The 16,885-nt window shown below is 44.2% G+C and overlaps 1 protein-coding gene across 2 annotated transcripts in view; it reads right to left on the bottom strand.

Annotated features, from left to right (window-relative positions):
* The window catches only part of PCGF3 (polycomb group ring finger 3), a 146,556-nt gene that overhangs the window by 43,119 nt on the left and 86,552 nt on the right, over positions 1 to 16,885 (bottom strand). The window lies entirely within an intron of this gene.

The raw sequence follows: 16,885 nt of genomic DNA, 5'->3' as shown, positions 1-16,885 counted from the left end.
ATCCAATTGTCCCAGATGTGTACAAATGGATGTGGATCTACACCACAGTTTTTGGCAATGCCCCTTCATTCAACAATTTTGGATCATTTTCCCTTTCACACTTAATTAAAGAGGACCTGTCACCACCCCTGACATGCCTATCTTAATAGCTACATGCATTCCCCATGTAATAACCATTCTGGAACATCTAGTCTTATGGCTCTATGTTGTGCTATTCCTATAATATTTCTTCTACTAGAAGTTATGAATGACTTGCTAGCAGTCTGCAGTAAGGGGACAGGGGGTGGTAACCAGTTGGGGGGGAGAGGGGTGTACCTGCACAGTCTGACAATGGCAGCACAGATTGGATAGAGTGAGTCTATGCAGGTAACCCCCCCCCCCCCCCCCCAACTTGTTACCACCCCTCTGTACCCTTACTGCAGACTGCTAGCAATCCATTCATAACTTCAAGAAGAAACAATAAAGGAATGGCACAACATAGAGGCATAAGAATAGATGCTCCAGAATTGTTACATGGGGGATGCATCAAGCTATTAAATCAGACATGTCAGGAGTGGTGACAGGTCCTCTTTAATTTTGTTCCATTGACACCATCCTGGCAGTCTATTGTTACCCAACTGCCTGCATTTACTTCAGCAACTCAGAAATGGAAAAACGTCTCTATTATTTCCAGTGTTACCTGTAAAACCATTCTACATGAATAACTTTCCCCACAACAGCCACCTTTCCAGTTGTTTTTACAAAAGCTATCCCCATTTATTCAGGATAGACTAGGTGGAGACTCCCACTAACACCTTATTTCCCTCTCCTCTTCCATGGCTGACCTGTTACATGTGCACTTGGCAGCTGAAGGCATCTTTGTTGGTCCCATGTTCATATGTGCTCGCATTGCTGCGATTTTTTTTTTTTTTTTTAATATATGCAAATAAGCCTCTAGGAACAATGAGAGTGTTGCAGTTACACCTAGAGGCCCTGCTCTCTCGGCAACTGCTGTGTCCTCTGTACTTTGATTATCAGGGTCAGGTGTCATGACGTGTTCATTAATCGGCCCTGTCAATCAAAGAGGAGAAGGCACGGCAGTTGTAAAGAGGAGAGCCTCTAGGACCAACACAGATGCCTTCAGCTGCCAAGCGCACATGCAACAGGTGAGCCAGTTTCATGGGTACAAAACTGCTGACAGATGCCCTTTAAAGATAGTATCATGCCATCTTTAATACCTTGAATATTTTTCTTGACTGCGGATGATGATTACAAAGTCAAACATCCTCGACATGTGATTCGAAATGTATGATCTTGTCTTTACCCTAATTGCCTATATATTTACACACACACACACACACACACACACACACACACACACATACACACATACATACACTAGGGGAAATGAAAAGGGAACACCTGGAGAACTTTATGTGATTGAGCCAAGAATGGTATATACCACGTTCCAAATTATTATGCAAATGCTAAATGGTTAATGCAAGCGACAGTCAATATAATTTTTAAGTCATCAAGCGTTAGAGTATAAATCAGATTTTATTGACTAAACCTATGGTCAATTTCTTCACAAAAAAAAAAAAGACAACTCAAAATGGACTGTTCAAATTATTATGCATCATAGAGTGTGAAAACATTTTATAGGTTGTAAAGAACTGACGATGGTCATGCAGCATTAAGAGGTCACATTTACTGAAAGCAAAAGCTATACTGGCCAAATTACATGTTAACATAGGACCCCTTCTTTGATATCACCTTCACAATTCTTGCATCCATTAAACAGTCCCCCACCCTAATAGATCTTTTGCTTGAGGATACTCCAAAGGTTCGTCAGGGGATGATGGCCACACCATGCGCTTCTCTCCTTGTATGCCCATAGCAGCCAATGACTCAAAGGTATTCTTTGTAGCATGAGACGGTGCATTGTACTGCATGAAGATGAATTTGCTATAGGAGGGCAGCTTTTTTTTGTTCCATGGAAGAAAGTGGTGAGTCAGAAACTCTATTTTCATACCTTCAGAAACCCTAACGGGGCCTATCAGCTCTCTCTCCACAATTCCGGCCCAAAACATGACCCCGCCCCCTCCTTGCTGACATCGCAACCTTGTTTTGACATTGTGGCCCTCTACCAACTATCCACTGCTCCAAAAATCTGGACCATCCAGGGTTGCCCTGCTCTCACCAGACTGTTCAAAAATTAGTCTTCATCTGTGTCTGAGCCCACTGCAACTGTTTCTGCTTGTGAGCACTGCTTAGGGGTGGCTGAACAGTAAGTTTATCCACAACTACAAGCCTCTGAAGGATTCTACACCTTGAGGTCCACGGGACTCCAGAGGCACCAGCAGCTTCAAATACCTGTTTGCTGCTTTGTAATAGCATTTTAGCAGCTGCTCTCTTAATGAATTTGTCTGGCAGAAACCTTCCTCATTATGCCTTTATCTGCACAAACCAGTCTGCTCTGAATCAGCCACATATTTTCATACCTTGTCCAAGGCATTGCACTACTATTTGATGCTTTCCGGCAGCAGAGATCCTTTTCCTTTCCCATACTGCTTGAAACCTGTGGCCTGCTTAATAATGTGGAACGCCCTTCTGGAGTAGTTTCATCTTCTTCATCCTATTTTATTAAATTATATACCCCTCCCCATTGAACTTTTTTCAAAATATATATATAAAAAAAAAAAAACTACTGTTCTCTTTAAATTCTTATTATTCCAATTCATTGTTGATCTGCGCTGCCCATGGATACGGCCACCGTTCGCATCCATGGGACGTGCTTACGCAGATCTTTCCCCAGTGATCCAGTGGCCGGCCTCCATTCTATCTGGGAGCGCGCTGGCCGCGCATGCGCTGATCCATTTTCCCTTGAGCCGCGTCTAAAATGAGCACAAAGAAAGATAGTTTAGCACGTGCGCGGCCGCTCGAACAGTTCATGGGAGGAAGAGACGAGTCCGGACAGCGTTGGAGAGCCAGCGGAGGACCGGGACACTACTTCAGAAGGGCAATGGGGGGGGGGGGGGCTGATGGAGGCACTTGGGGGGGGGCTGGCTGATGGAGGCACTTGGGGGGGGGGCTGGCTGATGGAGGCACTTGGGGGGGGGCTGGCTGATGGAGGCACTTGGGGGGGGCTGGCTGATGGAGGCACTTGGGGGGGGCTGGCTGATGGAGGCACTTGGGGGGGGGCTGGCTGATGGAGGCACTTGGGGGGGGGGCTGGCTGATGGAGGCACTTGGGGGGGGGGCTGGCTGATGGAGGCACTTGGGGGGGGGCTGGCTGATGGAGGCACTTGGGGGGGGGGCTGGCTGATGGAGGCACTTGGGGGGGGGCTGGCTGATGGAGGCACTTGGGGGGGGGGGCTGGCTGATGGAGGCACTTGGGGGGGGGGCTGGCTGATGGAGGCACTTGGGGGGGGGCTGGCTGATGGAGGCACTTGGGGGGGGGCTGGCTGATGGAGGCACTTGGGGGGGGGGCTGGCTGATGGAGGCACTTGGGGGGGGGGCTGGCTGATGGAGGCACTTGGGGGGGGGCTGGATGATGGAGGCACTTGGGGGGGGGGCTGGATGATGGAGGCACTGGGGGGGGGCTGGATGATGGAGGCACTTGGGGGGGGGGGCTGGATGATGGAGGCACTTGGGGGGGGGGGGCTGGATGATGGAGGCACTTGGGGGGGGGGGGCTGGATGATGGAGGCACTTGGGGGGGGCTGGATGATGGAGGCACTTGGGGGGGGCTGGATGATGGAGGCACTTGGGGGGGGCTGGATGATGGAGGCACTTGGGGGGGCTGGATGATGGAGGCACATGGGGGGCTGTTGGAGGCACATGGGGGCTGTTGGAGGCACAATGGGGGGCTGTTGGAGGCACATGGGGGGCTGTTGGAGGCACATGGGGGGCTGTTGGAGGCACATGGGGGGCTGTTGGAGGCACATGGGGGGCTGTTGGAGGCACATGGGGGGCTGTTGGAGGCACATGGGGGGCTGTTGGAGGCACATGGGGGCTGTTGGAGGCACATGGGGGGCTGTTGGAGGCACATGGGGGCTGTTGGAGGCACATGGGGGGCTGTTGGAGGCACATGGGGGGCTGTTGGAGGCACATGGGGGGCTGTTGGAGGCACATGGGGGGCTGTTGGAGGCACATGGGGGGCTGTTGGAGGCACATGGGGGGCTGTTGGAGGCACATGGGGGGCTGTTGGAGGCACATGGGAGGCTGATTGATGTAGCAGAGCTGAATATGCTGCTGTTCAGCCATAGTTCTAGTGGGAATAGACAGATGTAGCAGAGCTGTATGTGTGTCGGGTCAGCATCAATGCTGGTGGAAGAGAGAAACAGATGTAGCAGAGCTGAATACGCGGCTGTTCTGACACAGTGCTTGTTGAAGAGATAAACAGACAGATGTAGCAGAGCTGTATATGAAGCTTTTCAGACACAGTGCTAGTGGGGGAGTAGAATAAAGATGTAGCAGGGCTGTATAGAAAGCCATTCAGCCAAAGTGATGTTAGGGGACTGGAGAAGACACATGTAACTGAGCTGTATATGCATCTATAAAGATACATAGTGTAAGGTTTATACACAACTAGAGTACAGCTATAATGGAAACAAACCTGCATCAGTGCTGGTGGGTGGGGGTTGGTCAAGCTTTTGAGATAATGTGGAATTATAGTTTTTGATGCACTGAATGGGTTTGTAAAAGATCAGACTGAGATTGTGTGTAAAACTGTAGAACAGCCACGTGTTACTGTACACTGAGCTCACTTCACATGGTTCTCTGATGATTCCCCAGCGGGAGGAGGGGCCTTGACAGACACTGCAGGCTGCCAGACTGATGAGTCATACTCTTCACATGAACTAGCACAAGGACTGAGTTCTCAGTGTGAGGTCATAAGGAGGTGTGGCTGGCCTTCACTCTAGCTGCCTAAGCCCGCCCACACTTAGCTGCAGGAAACCAGGAAGTGAATTCTGCTGTAACTGCAGCTCAGGCTGATTTAGCAAGATGGGAAATACCCCTTTAAGGACCAGACTGATTTTTGCAAATCTGACATGTGTCACTTTATGTGGTAATAACTTTGGAATGCTTTTACTTATCCAAGCCATTCAGAGATTATTTTCTCGTGACACATTGTAATTCATGATAGTCATAAATTTGAGTCAATATATTTCACCTTTATTTATGAAGAAATTTATTTTTACCAAAAATGTAGTAAATTTCAATTTCTCTGCTTTTAAAACAGAAAGTGATACCTCATAAAATATTTATTACTTAACATTCCCCATATGTCTACTTTATGTTGGCATCATTTTGTAAATGTCATTTTATTTTTTGGGAACGTTAGAACGCTTAGAATTTTAGCAATTCTTAAAATTTTTGAAAATTTCCAAAACCCACTTTTTAAGGACCAGCTCAGGTCTGAAGTCACTTTGTGGGGCTTACATAGTGGAAACCCCCATAAATGACCCCATTTACTCAAAACTGATTTTACAAACCTTGTAACCCTTTGGAAAATGGATATCAAATTTCTAAATTTCACTTTTTTGGCAGATTTTCCATTTTAACAGTAAACAAAACCTAATATTTATTACCCTGGTTCTGCGATTAACATAAACACCCCACATGTGGTTGTAAACTGATGTAAGGGCACACGGCAGGGTGCAGAAGAAAAGGAACGCCATATGGTTTTTGGAAGGCAGATTTTGAGGAACTGGTTTTTAGATGCCATGTTCCATTTGAAGATCCCCTGATGCACCCTTATAGTAGAAACTCCCAAAAAGTGACCCAATTTTGGAAACTAGGGGATAAGGTGCCAGTTTTATTGGTACTATTTTGGGGTACATGTGATTTTTAATTGCATTATTTTACGTTTTTGGCACAGTTTTTATTTATTTTTTACAACATTTATCTGACAGTGTAGATCATCTGCTATTTTTATAGAGCAGGTCGTTACGGACGCAATGATATCAAATATGTCTACTTTGTTTTTGTTTTTTCAGTTTTGTATAATAAAGCATTTTTAAAAAAAATTGAGCGTTTTTTGTGTCTCCGTTTTCTAAACGTCATTTTTTATTTTTCTTCAGATCGTCTTGTGCAGGGGCTAGTTTTTTGCAGGAAGGGTTAATGTTTTTATTGGTACCATTTTTGGGTACATATGAGTTTTTGATCATTCATTATTATGCTTTATAGGGCAGGTTAGGCAAGTGACATTTTTATAGAGCAGATAGTTACGGGCCTGGCAATACCTAATATGTATACTTTTTCTTATTTAAGTTTTACACAATACTATTTTTGAAAGCAAAAAAATTATGTTTTAGTGTCTCCATAGTCAGAGCCATAGCTTCTTTTATTTTTTTGACCGATTGTATTAGTTAAGTTCTCATTTTTTGCGGGATGAGGCGACGGTTTGATTGGTACTATTTTGGGGGCATACGACTTTTTGATCGCTTGGTGTTGCACTTTATGTGATGTTAGTTGACAAAAAAAATAGTTTTTTGTGATTTCTTTTTTTTACAGTGTCATAGAGACCGAATGAGTCATAGTTAATTTTTTGACCGAATGTCTTAGTTAGGGTCTCATTTTTTTTGCAGGATGAGGTGACAGTTTTATTGGTACTATTTTGGGGGGCATACCACTTTTTGATCGCTTGGTGTTGCAATTTTTGCGATGTAAGGTGACCAAAGTTTTTTTTACCACTTTTTGATCGCTTGGTGTTGCAATTTTTGCGATGTAAGGTGACCAAAGTTTTTTTTGGGCAATTTTTTTAGAAATTTTTTACGGTGTTAGGTCATGTGATATTTTTATAGAGCTGGTTGTTACAGACGCGGCGATACCTAATATGTCAACTTTTTTAAATTTATTTCACTTTAACACAAGAATAGCATTTTTGCAACAACAAAAAAATTATGTTTCTAATGTCTCTATGCTCTGAGAGCTATCTTTTTTTTTTTTTTTAAACGATTTTCTTATGTAGGGGCCCATTTTTTGCGCGATGAGGTGACTGTTTTATTGGTACCATTTTGTTGGACATCCGCCTTTTTGATCACTTGGTGTTGCACTTTTTGTGATGTAAGGTGACAAAAATGGCTTTTTTTTTTTACATGGTTAAATTTTATTTATTTTTTGGGTGTTTATCAGACAGGGTGGATAATGTGTTATATTTATAGAGCCGGAGGATGTGGCGATACATAATTTGTGTGCTTTTTCTTCTTTTTTCCCCCTATTTTTTATTATCAAATCTGGGGAAAGGGGCGTTTGTTTTTCTTTTTTTACTTGAAACGTTATTTTTTTATTTCTGTACCACTCTGGGACTTAAAACTTTTGCAATGCATTACAATACATCTGTATTGTAATGCATTGCCTGTTAGTGTATTACACAGAGTAATACACTAACAGGTTGCCTAGGAGACCCAGCCTGAGGCACTGACCGCGGCATAGAAGGGGTTAATTCGCCAGTGTCGCTGTGAACAGCGATACCAGCAGATACAGCAGTGGCCCGGCTATCGGGGACTGCCGGGCCCCTGCAGTGATGTACGGCAGAACGCGTTCTGGCACAGATTCCCCCCGCCGTACATGCACAGCGTTTTGCTTTAAAGGGGTTGTCCGGGTTCAGAGCTGAACCCGGACATACCCTTATTTTCACCCCGGCAGCCCTCCTGAGCCTGGCATCGGAGCATCTCATGCTCAGATGCACTCCCGTGCCCTGCGCTAGATCGCGCAGGGCACAGGCTCTTGTGTTTTCAATAACACACTGCCGGGCGGTAACTTCCGCCCAGCAGTGTGTTCGGTGAAGTCACCGGCTCTGAGGGGCGGGCTTTAGCTCTGCCCTAGCAGTTTTACTGGCTAGGGCAGAGCCAAATCCCGCCCATCAGTGCCGGTGACGTCACCGGGCTGCCTGTCAGCCCCATAGAGAGCCCGGTATGTCACCGGAACTCAGAAAAATGCCTTTGCCCTGCGCGATTTAGCGCAGGGCAAAGGAGAGCATCGGAGCATGAACTGCTCCGATGCTCATGTCAGGGGGGCTGCCGGGGTGAAAATGGAGGGATGTCCAGGTTCAGCTCTGAACCTGGACAACCCCTTTAAGGGGTTAAAGAGGACCTGTCACCACTCCTGACATGCCTGTTAATAGCTATATGCATTCCCCATGTAATAATAATTCTGGAGCATCTATTCTTATGTCTCTATGTTGTGCCATTCCTTTTCTTATTTCTACTAAAAGTTATGAATGAATTGCTATTAGCCTTCAGTAAGGTAAAGAGGGGAGGTAACGAGTTCGGGCGGGCGGGGGTACACCCCCCCAACTTGCCAACTGGTTACCTCCCCTCTGTACCCTTACTGCAGACTGCTAGCAATTCATTCATGCTAGCAATTGTTCATAGTAGAAACAATAAAGGAATGGCACAACATACAGACATAAGAATGGATTACATGGGGAAAGCATGAAGCTATTAAAAACAGGCATGTCAGGAAAGGTGAAGGGTCCTCTTTAATTAAAATACAAAAAAAATTAAATCTATATGAGCCTGAAATCCGATTGCATAATGATTTGGAATGCAGTGCAGTATGAATGGGACAAGCAGTTGTAATTACACTGGAGGACGTAGCATTCACATGAGTGCGTTGATCAGCAGGTGTGCCAGGAGTCAGAACTCCGCCAATCTGAGGATAGGCAATCAATATTATGCCACTACACAACCGCTTTTAGATAACATTTCCCCACCTTTGTAGGTCAAGAGCCACTGTCAAAAATCACAAGTGGTGATATAGTAACGGCCTATGCTGATTAGGACCCTAGAAAAAAGTTGTAGGAATGCAATGATCTCCCTGTTGCCACTAATGCATCGTAGTATCAGCAGCAATCAGCAGCTACATTCAGGAATGCAAAGAGACACTGGTTGAGGAGGAAACCCCAGTGACACACTACCAAAAAAGAAAAAAAAAAAATAAGTAGTGATGGATATAGATAGGCCTTAATGGAAGTATAAAAAGGTGTCCTTGACTGCATAAACAGTTACATAAAGTATCACAAAATGCCAAAGCTAAATATAACTAGATGTATCACTGAGAATAAGGAGGGAAATATGTCAAATAAATACATCATAAATCTATTGGACACTAACTTCTAGAAAGAAAAAAATAAGTTGCTACCCGATCTGACCACTAGATGGTAGTATAAGCAAAGACAAAAAAGTTTAAGGAGTTTTAACAACTCTACTTTTAATAGCCGTAAACTCAACAACAACAAAAAATTATATAATTGAAAAAAAGCACCACATATAAACTGTCAGGTTTCACACAATCCCGTTTTACATTTAGTACCAACTAGGGCTGCAGCTAACGATTATTTGAATAATCAATTAGTTGTCGATAATTTCATAGATTAATCTGGAAAAAACAGCAAAATGACAAAAAAAAGGGGTTTATAGGATTTTACTTGAAAAATTACGTTCAAAGGCCATTTAAAAAAAATTGTGGATGGCACTGTTATGGGGGATCTGTGGATGACACTATTATGGGGGATCTGTGGATGGCGCTGTTATGGGAGGGGATCTGTGGCTGGCACTGTTATTGGGGTGGGGAATCTGTGGCTGGCACTGTTATTGGGGTGGGGAATCTGTGGATGGCACTGTTATTGGGGTGGGGAATCTGTGGATGGCACTGTTACTGGGGTGGGGAATCTGTGGGTGGCACTGTTATGGGGGGGTCTGTGGGTGGCACTGTTATGGGGGGGTCTGTAGATGGCACTGTTATGGAGGGGATCGGTGGATGGCACTGTTATGGAGGGGATCGGTGGATGGCACTGTTATGGAGGGGATCGGTGGATGGCACTGTTATGGAGGGGATCGGTGGATGGCACTGTTATGGAGGGGATCGGTGGATGGCACTGTTATGGAGGGGATCGGTGGATGGCACTGTTATGGAGGGGATCGGTGGATGGCACTGTTATGGAGGGGATCGGTGGATGGCACTGTTATGGAGGGGATCGGTGGATGGCACTGTTATGGAGGGGATCGGTGGATGGCACTGTTATGGAGGGGATCGGTGGATGGCACTGTTATGGAGGGGATCGGTGGATGGCACTGTTATGGAGGGGATCGGTGGATGGCACTGTTATGGAGGGGATCGGTGGATGGCACTGTTATGGAGGGGATCGGTGGATGGCACTGTTATGGAGGGGATCGGTGGATGGCACTGTTATGGAGGGGATCGGTGGATGGCACTGTTATGGAGGGGATCGGTGGATGGCACTGTTATGGAGGGATCGGTGGATGGCACTGTTATGGAGGGGATCGGTGGATGGCACTGTTATGGAGGGGATCGGTGGATGGCATTGTTATGGGGAGGGGGATCTGTGCACTGCTATGGCGAGGGGGATCTGTGGATGGCACTGGTATGGAGAGGATCTGTGGATGGCACTGATTGGGGGGGGGGGGGGATCTGTGGATGGCACTGATATGGGGAGATCTATGGATGACACTGATATGGGGAGATCTATGGATGACACTATATAGCATCTTATGCTATATGTGTCATCCACAGATCTCCCCCATAACCGTGCCATCCACAAAACCCCCTCCCCATAACAGTGCACAGATCCCACTCCCCATAACAGTGCCATCCACAGATACCCCCTCCCCATAACAGTGCACAGATCCCACTCCCCATAACAGTGCCATCCACAGATCCCCCCTCCCCATAACAGCCCCGGCCCCGCCGCTCACAGCAGTACACTATTCTGGCAGTAACTTTTACTTGAACTTTAAATCAGCGCATCTTTATTACCTTACAATGAACCTCCAGTAACAGGCAGAGCGGGCGGCGGCGTAACGTCACTCACGTGAGCCTGCTCCGCCCACTTTATGAAATAAAGCAAGTGGAGCAGTTTCCGTAATCTCGCGATGCACGAGCTAGCGCATGCACAGTGCCGGCAAAGTGTTAGTTTACTGGCATCAGCCTCAGTGAACGAACTCCGCACGCGCTAGCTCACTCATCGCGATTACGGCACTGTAACTTTATGAGCAAGGAGGAGATTCCTGGATGCAGGTGGTGCTGGGCTCCTTCACAGGGGGCATGGCTGGGCTCCTTAACCATAAGTAACCACGCCTTGGGCACCTTACTTGGCTAATTTACACATCTATAAAATCATTTTTTAAACGAAATGAAACCACACAGAGCTATGGGACAGGTATATTGCGGACATGCTAGTGGAGGTCTATCCCTGCATGTCTGCAGCTCTATAGGGTAAAAACTAGGTGACAGTTGCCCTTGAAGAGATATTCAGACTTGGGGAAAAAACTCTTGTGAAAAATCTTTAAAAAAAGTTATTCGACTGATACTGTCAATAATACAGTTGAGATAGATGATCTTTTAGTCTCATAGGGTCAATTATGCAAGGTCCTTCCAGATATACAGGTATTTCTAAAACCCCCTGTTAAAGGGGTTTTCCAGGATTTAAAGGGCCAGATTTATCATGACTGACAGCTCACTCCACTTTAACATATGGCTAAAGTCAGTTTTAGCCAAGTCAGACTTATGATCGGCTCTTTAAGACTATAATAAATGTGGTTTGACAGTAGCAGTTTATCCGTCAGTAAGCAGCTTTACAAAAGTCGCACATCTTTATGAAAAAAATCGCACGTTTTTATGAAAAAGTCGCATGTTCTATTAAAAAGTCTCATAAGATAAGCATGGTCCTCACTGGAGTGAAATTGCAACTTTTTTGCAACTTGTTAAATAGTCCCAATAGTAAATCTGTCTAGAGATTAATTTACATAAGAAAACACGCCCACTGTCAGAAAACTGGCGAGCATAGAGCAGAGCAGAAAAAAGTCGCAAATTTGTGCACAGTTTTAGCGTTTGGGACTTTTTTGGGGGACTTTTTCACTCCATTATTCTGACCTGAGCTAATGATAAATCTGGCCCAAAGGGTTTTCTGGGATTTTGACATTGGTGGTCTTGTCAATATCTGATAGAGTGGGACAGTGCACCCCTACAGATCAGCTGCTTCGGAGTAGCTTTGAACGTCAGAACAAAGTTGATAACTGATGCCCCCATCTACTTCAGAGCTGTGTAGAGCTGGCACCGATGTTCAGCACCCAACCTATTCTTAAACTGCCAAACCCCCACTGATCAGATACTGATGGTTTACCCTAAGGATAGGTTATCAATATTAAATTCAATCCTGGAAAACCTCTTTAAAAAGCTACCTGCACACGGGTGTAGGTTTCCAAACACAATTTCCACAATAATTTTCATGTGGATTTCTCTACATCTCAGCACCAAAATCTGCATGTGCTACTTGTGGATTTTGATGTGGATTTGCCCCAATTGAACAATTTGCTTTGCAAAGGGTGAAATCTGCACTAAACCTCCGAGGGGACACTTGACACATTGTGAATTATAAAATCTGCACTGCAGGTCAATTTAGGCATGATAAAAATGCGTAAAGCGTACATGAGATTTGTTATATTTCATTCACCTTGCTAAAACTGCATTATGCACAAAATTCTGGGTGGAAAAAACGCACGGGGGGAGATTTATTAAGCCTGGCGCTTTCCATGCCAGTCTTGATATCCCCTGCGCTGTCGGAGGATGCGCCTAATTTATGACACGATGCAGGCCTAGTCATTAAGGGGGTTATCCCATGACTAATGTAAAAAATGAATATATGACTTCATATAGCACATGACAAGCTCTTTCTAACAAAGCTAGAACCAGCCCTGTACCTCACATGGATCCAGAGATATCCCCATCCATTGCTCTGCTAGATGTATATCAAGCTGAAAGCTCAAGGGGAATGTCTTTTCTGCTGCAGATAAGGGGCGTGTCTCAGCTCTACCTATCACAGCTCAGGAGGCAGTTGAAGGATGAAACTGAGCATGTGCGACCTTCTCAGTAAGCAGGACAAAGAAATAAAAACAAACAAACAAACAGCAGGTGGTACTTTACAGATACAGATACTCATTGGCTATGCTAAATTTTTAATTACATACAATTACAAAAGTATTCAGATTCAGATGCTGGTTTAAAAACTGTAGAATATTTTTCATGGGACAGGCCCTTTAATTAGTCATATCCTCTGGTAGTCCATGCACCTAAGGGCTGCTACAGAGTTCTGGCTTCAGTTGCACCAGAAAATTGTTGTACATGAAGATAAATTTGTCTCTGTTGTTGGTCACGCCCCTTTCCTGTCCTTGCTATACCTCCTTTTGGAAAAGTGGCATGGGTGGTGGAAAAAAGAGGCACTTGCAACCTTTTAAAAAAAAATAAAAAATATAACGTAAAAAGGAAGTCACATTTAAATAAGTCCCAAACACACACCTTGTAACTTTTTAAAACCACATTTCTGGCGCGATTGAAATAACTCTGCCCCATAATCCGCAACGTGTGCATTTAAATGTTGGGGATTGGATGCAGCATTTCAGAAATCTCATCCACATGCTGCAGATAAACCTGCAGCATAAACTGACACGTGGTGCAGGTTTAACCCATGGCTTTGAACATTTGCAATGCAAGGGTTGAAAGCAGATGAAGATCTGCCGTAATTCTGGCACCAATACCACCGCAAAAAGCAGCCTATTTAAGCCAATTTTTGCTGCAGCAAATTTCAGCTAATTCGGCTATACATTTTCCACTGAGGAAAACATGCAAGGAACACACCAAATGTAAGCAGCTCCCTTAGAGGAAAGGCAACCGGTGGTGAATTATTTCTCAATTATGTAGTGTTTAATATCGGTCAGGATTCTGGTGTGGATATTACAACAGATACACAATGTATGAACCCAGCCTAAAGCACTATGGATGGGGTCATTTATCAAAGTGGTATAAAAGTAGAACTGGCTTAGTTGCTCATAGCAACCAATCAATTTCCTCCTTTCATTTTCCAAAGGAGCAGTGAAAAATGAAAGGTGGAAACTTATTGGTTCCTATAGGCAACTAAGCCTGTTCTACTTCACACTAGTTTGATAAATCACCCCCTATATATGTTGATTGTTGAAACAAGCTGAAGCTCTGCAAATCTATCAAACCACAACGAAGTACTGTCCAAATTATTCCACTGGTGCAGTAACAGCTGTAGGAAGCCACAGGAACAAGAATATGCAATAGACTTAAACACCCCCATACACATTAGGGTATTGTTGGCAGAACCCACCGACAATGGTAGGTTTGGCTGACAGACTTATTTATGTGTATGGGGCGTATCCAAAAGTTCACCGAGAAGGTTTAAGCAAACAGATTTTTTCGCCCAATCTGTTCGTACTCTCAGGAAATAAGCCACCGCTAGAAGAGTGTGTGCTCCCCATTGTGCCCCCAGTATAAATACTAGCAAAATGACCCGGCTTTGCACAGGTATATTTCATCTATTTCATTTAATGTTTCTGTGTGTGGTTAAAAGATAGACAGTATCCCCCATAACAGTGACCTCCACGGTGCCAGTCCCTTTAACAGTGCCATCCACAGTGCCCGCCCCCTTAACAGTGACGTCCACAGTGCCCTTCCCTTTAACAGTGACTTACACTGTGCCCACCCCTTTTAACAGTGACCTCCACAGCAGCTGTCCCTTTAACAGTGGCCCCTGCCCCCTTAACAGTGACCTCCACAGGGTCCTGCCACTTTAAGGCTAGGGCTACACGACGACATGTGTCAAACGACATTTTGTCGCACCAATGTCGCTCAACAATTTTGTATAATGCACGACCGTCGCAAAAAATCCATCCAAGAAGGATGCATGTAGCAGTGTAGTTGTGCCCTATGTGTCCTGCGACTTATTGTCGTTGTGTAGTCAAAAGCTGACCTACAGCAGTAATGGAAACCTGGATTGTGTCTGTGGAGGCCAATGGCCTGCAAGCTTCTATTGGCTGATAAGGGTCATGTGACCAAGCTTCTATTGGCTAATGCATTTTTTGGGAATATCTCAGGAATGGCACGTCCTAGAGAGCAGAGACCCCCAAAAGATTTTTTTCCTGGTAGCAAGGGGTGTGTATACTGTGTGTAAGTGTGTGCAAGTTTCGTTGAAATGGATGGTTGCGTTTGAGTTTGCACAGAACATACACACACACACACATTATATAGAGATATATAGATAGAGATAGAGAGATATATAGACACACACACAGAGATAGAGAGAGATAGTAGAGATAGAGGAGATATATAGATATATAGACACACACACACATATACACATATATATACACACACACATATACACATATATATATATATATATATATATATATATATATATACACACATATACATACACACACACACATACATACATACATACATACATATACACACACTAGCTGATGACGCGGCGTTGCTCGGGGATTTATTGCAATTTTATATTAAATAACAGTGCCTTTTACAGTGGCCGCCCTTTAACAGTAACTTTCACGGTGGCCACCCCATTAACGGTGACAGCCCCTTTAACAGTGACTTTCATAGTGGCCGCCCCTTTAACGGTGACAGCCCCTTTAACAATGACTGTCACAGTGGCCGCCCCTTTAACGGTGACCGTTAAAGTCTGAGGGACATCTGTGGCTGGTAAGGAACAAATTCACCTTTACCACAATGTTATGTTAAATTCATATACACTTTCTATTTTAGAAGCTACGACGATACTATATGAATCAGGAGGAGCCACCCTCAGACATAGTTTATGTAGTTTTTAAATAAGGTTTTGTTCGGCAGCTATTGGTCCTTTGGCAAACAGTAAAACAGAAGATATTAAATGGTCTGAAATTTACAGCATTTTAAGAAACGGGCATTGTTATAATGTAGTCATGATGAAATATATAATTGAAGCACCAGCTGAAAACCTCATTCCCAAAGGGAAACCCCTGTGGACCAGGACTGAAGCAGAAGATTGAAATGTTTTGCTTATTCTGTCCTTTTGGTGTATAGTATGTTGTAGCATAAGATGTTCAGAGATAGGATCTCGGAATATATATATATTATATACAGACGTGGACAAAATTGTTGGTACCCTTTGGTCAATGAAAGAAAAAGTCACAATGGTCACAGAAATAACTTTAATCTGACAAAAGTAATAATAAATTAAAATTCTATAAATGTTAACCAATGAAAGTCAGACATTGTTTTTCAACCATGCTTCAACAGAATTATGTAAAAAAATAAACTCATGAAACAGGCATGGACAAAAATGATGGTACCCCTAGAAAACACAGAACATAATGTGACCAAAGGGACATGTTAATTCAAGGTGTGTCCACTAATTAGCATCACAGGTGTCTACAACCTTGTAATCAGCCATTGGGCCTATATATATGGCTCCAGGTAATCACTGTGTTGTTTGGTGATATGGTGTGTACCACACTCGACATGGACCAGAGGAAGCAAAGGAAAGAGCTGTCTCAAGAGATCAGAAAGAAAATTATAGACAAGCATGTTAAAGGTAAAGGCTATAAGACCATCTCCAAGCAACTAGATGTTCCTGTGAGTACAGTTGCACATATTATTCATAAGTTTAAGATCCATGGGACTGTAGCCAACCTCCCTGGACGTGGCCGCAGGAGGAAAATTGATGACAAATCTAAGAGACGGATAATCCGAATGGTAACAAAAGAGCCTAGAAAGACTTCTAAAGAGATTCAAGGTGAACTTCATGCTCAAGGAACATCAGTGTCAGATCGCACCATCCGTCGTTGTTTGAGCCAAAGTGGACTACATGGGAGACGACCAAGGAGGACACCATTGTTGAAAACGAATCATAAAAAAGCAAGACTGGAATATGCCAAACTACATGTTGACAAGCCACAAAGCTTCTGGGAGAATGTCCTGTGGACAGATGAGACAAAAATCGAAGTTTTTGCCAAGGCACATCAGCTGTATGTTCACAGACGAAAAAATGAAGCATATCAAGAAAAGAACACTGTCCCTACT

This window comes from Bufo gargarizans, chromosome 1, assembly GCF_014858855.1.
Source record: "Bufo gargarizans isolate SCDJY-AF-19 chromosome 1, ASM1485885v1, whole genome shotgun sequence".
Classification (NCBI taxonomy): Eukaryota; Metazoa; Chordata; class Amphibia; order Anura; family Bufonidae; genus Bufo; species Bufo gargarizans.
The sequence above is the reverse complement of the archived record's forward strand: the minus strand, read 5'-3'. Positions and strand labels throughout refer to the sequence as shown.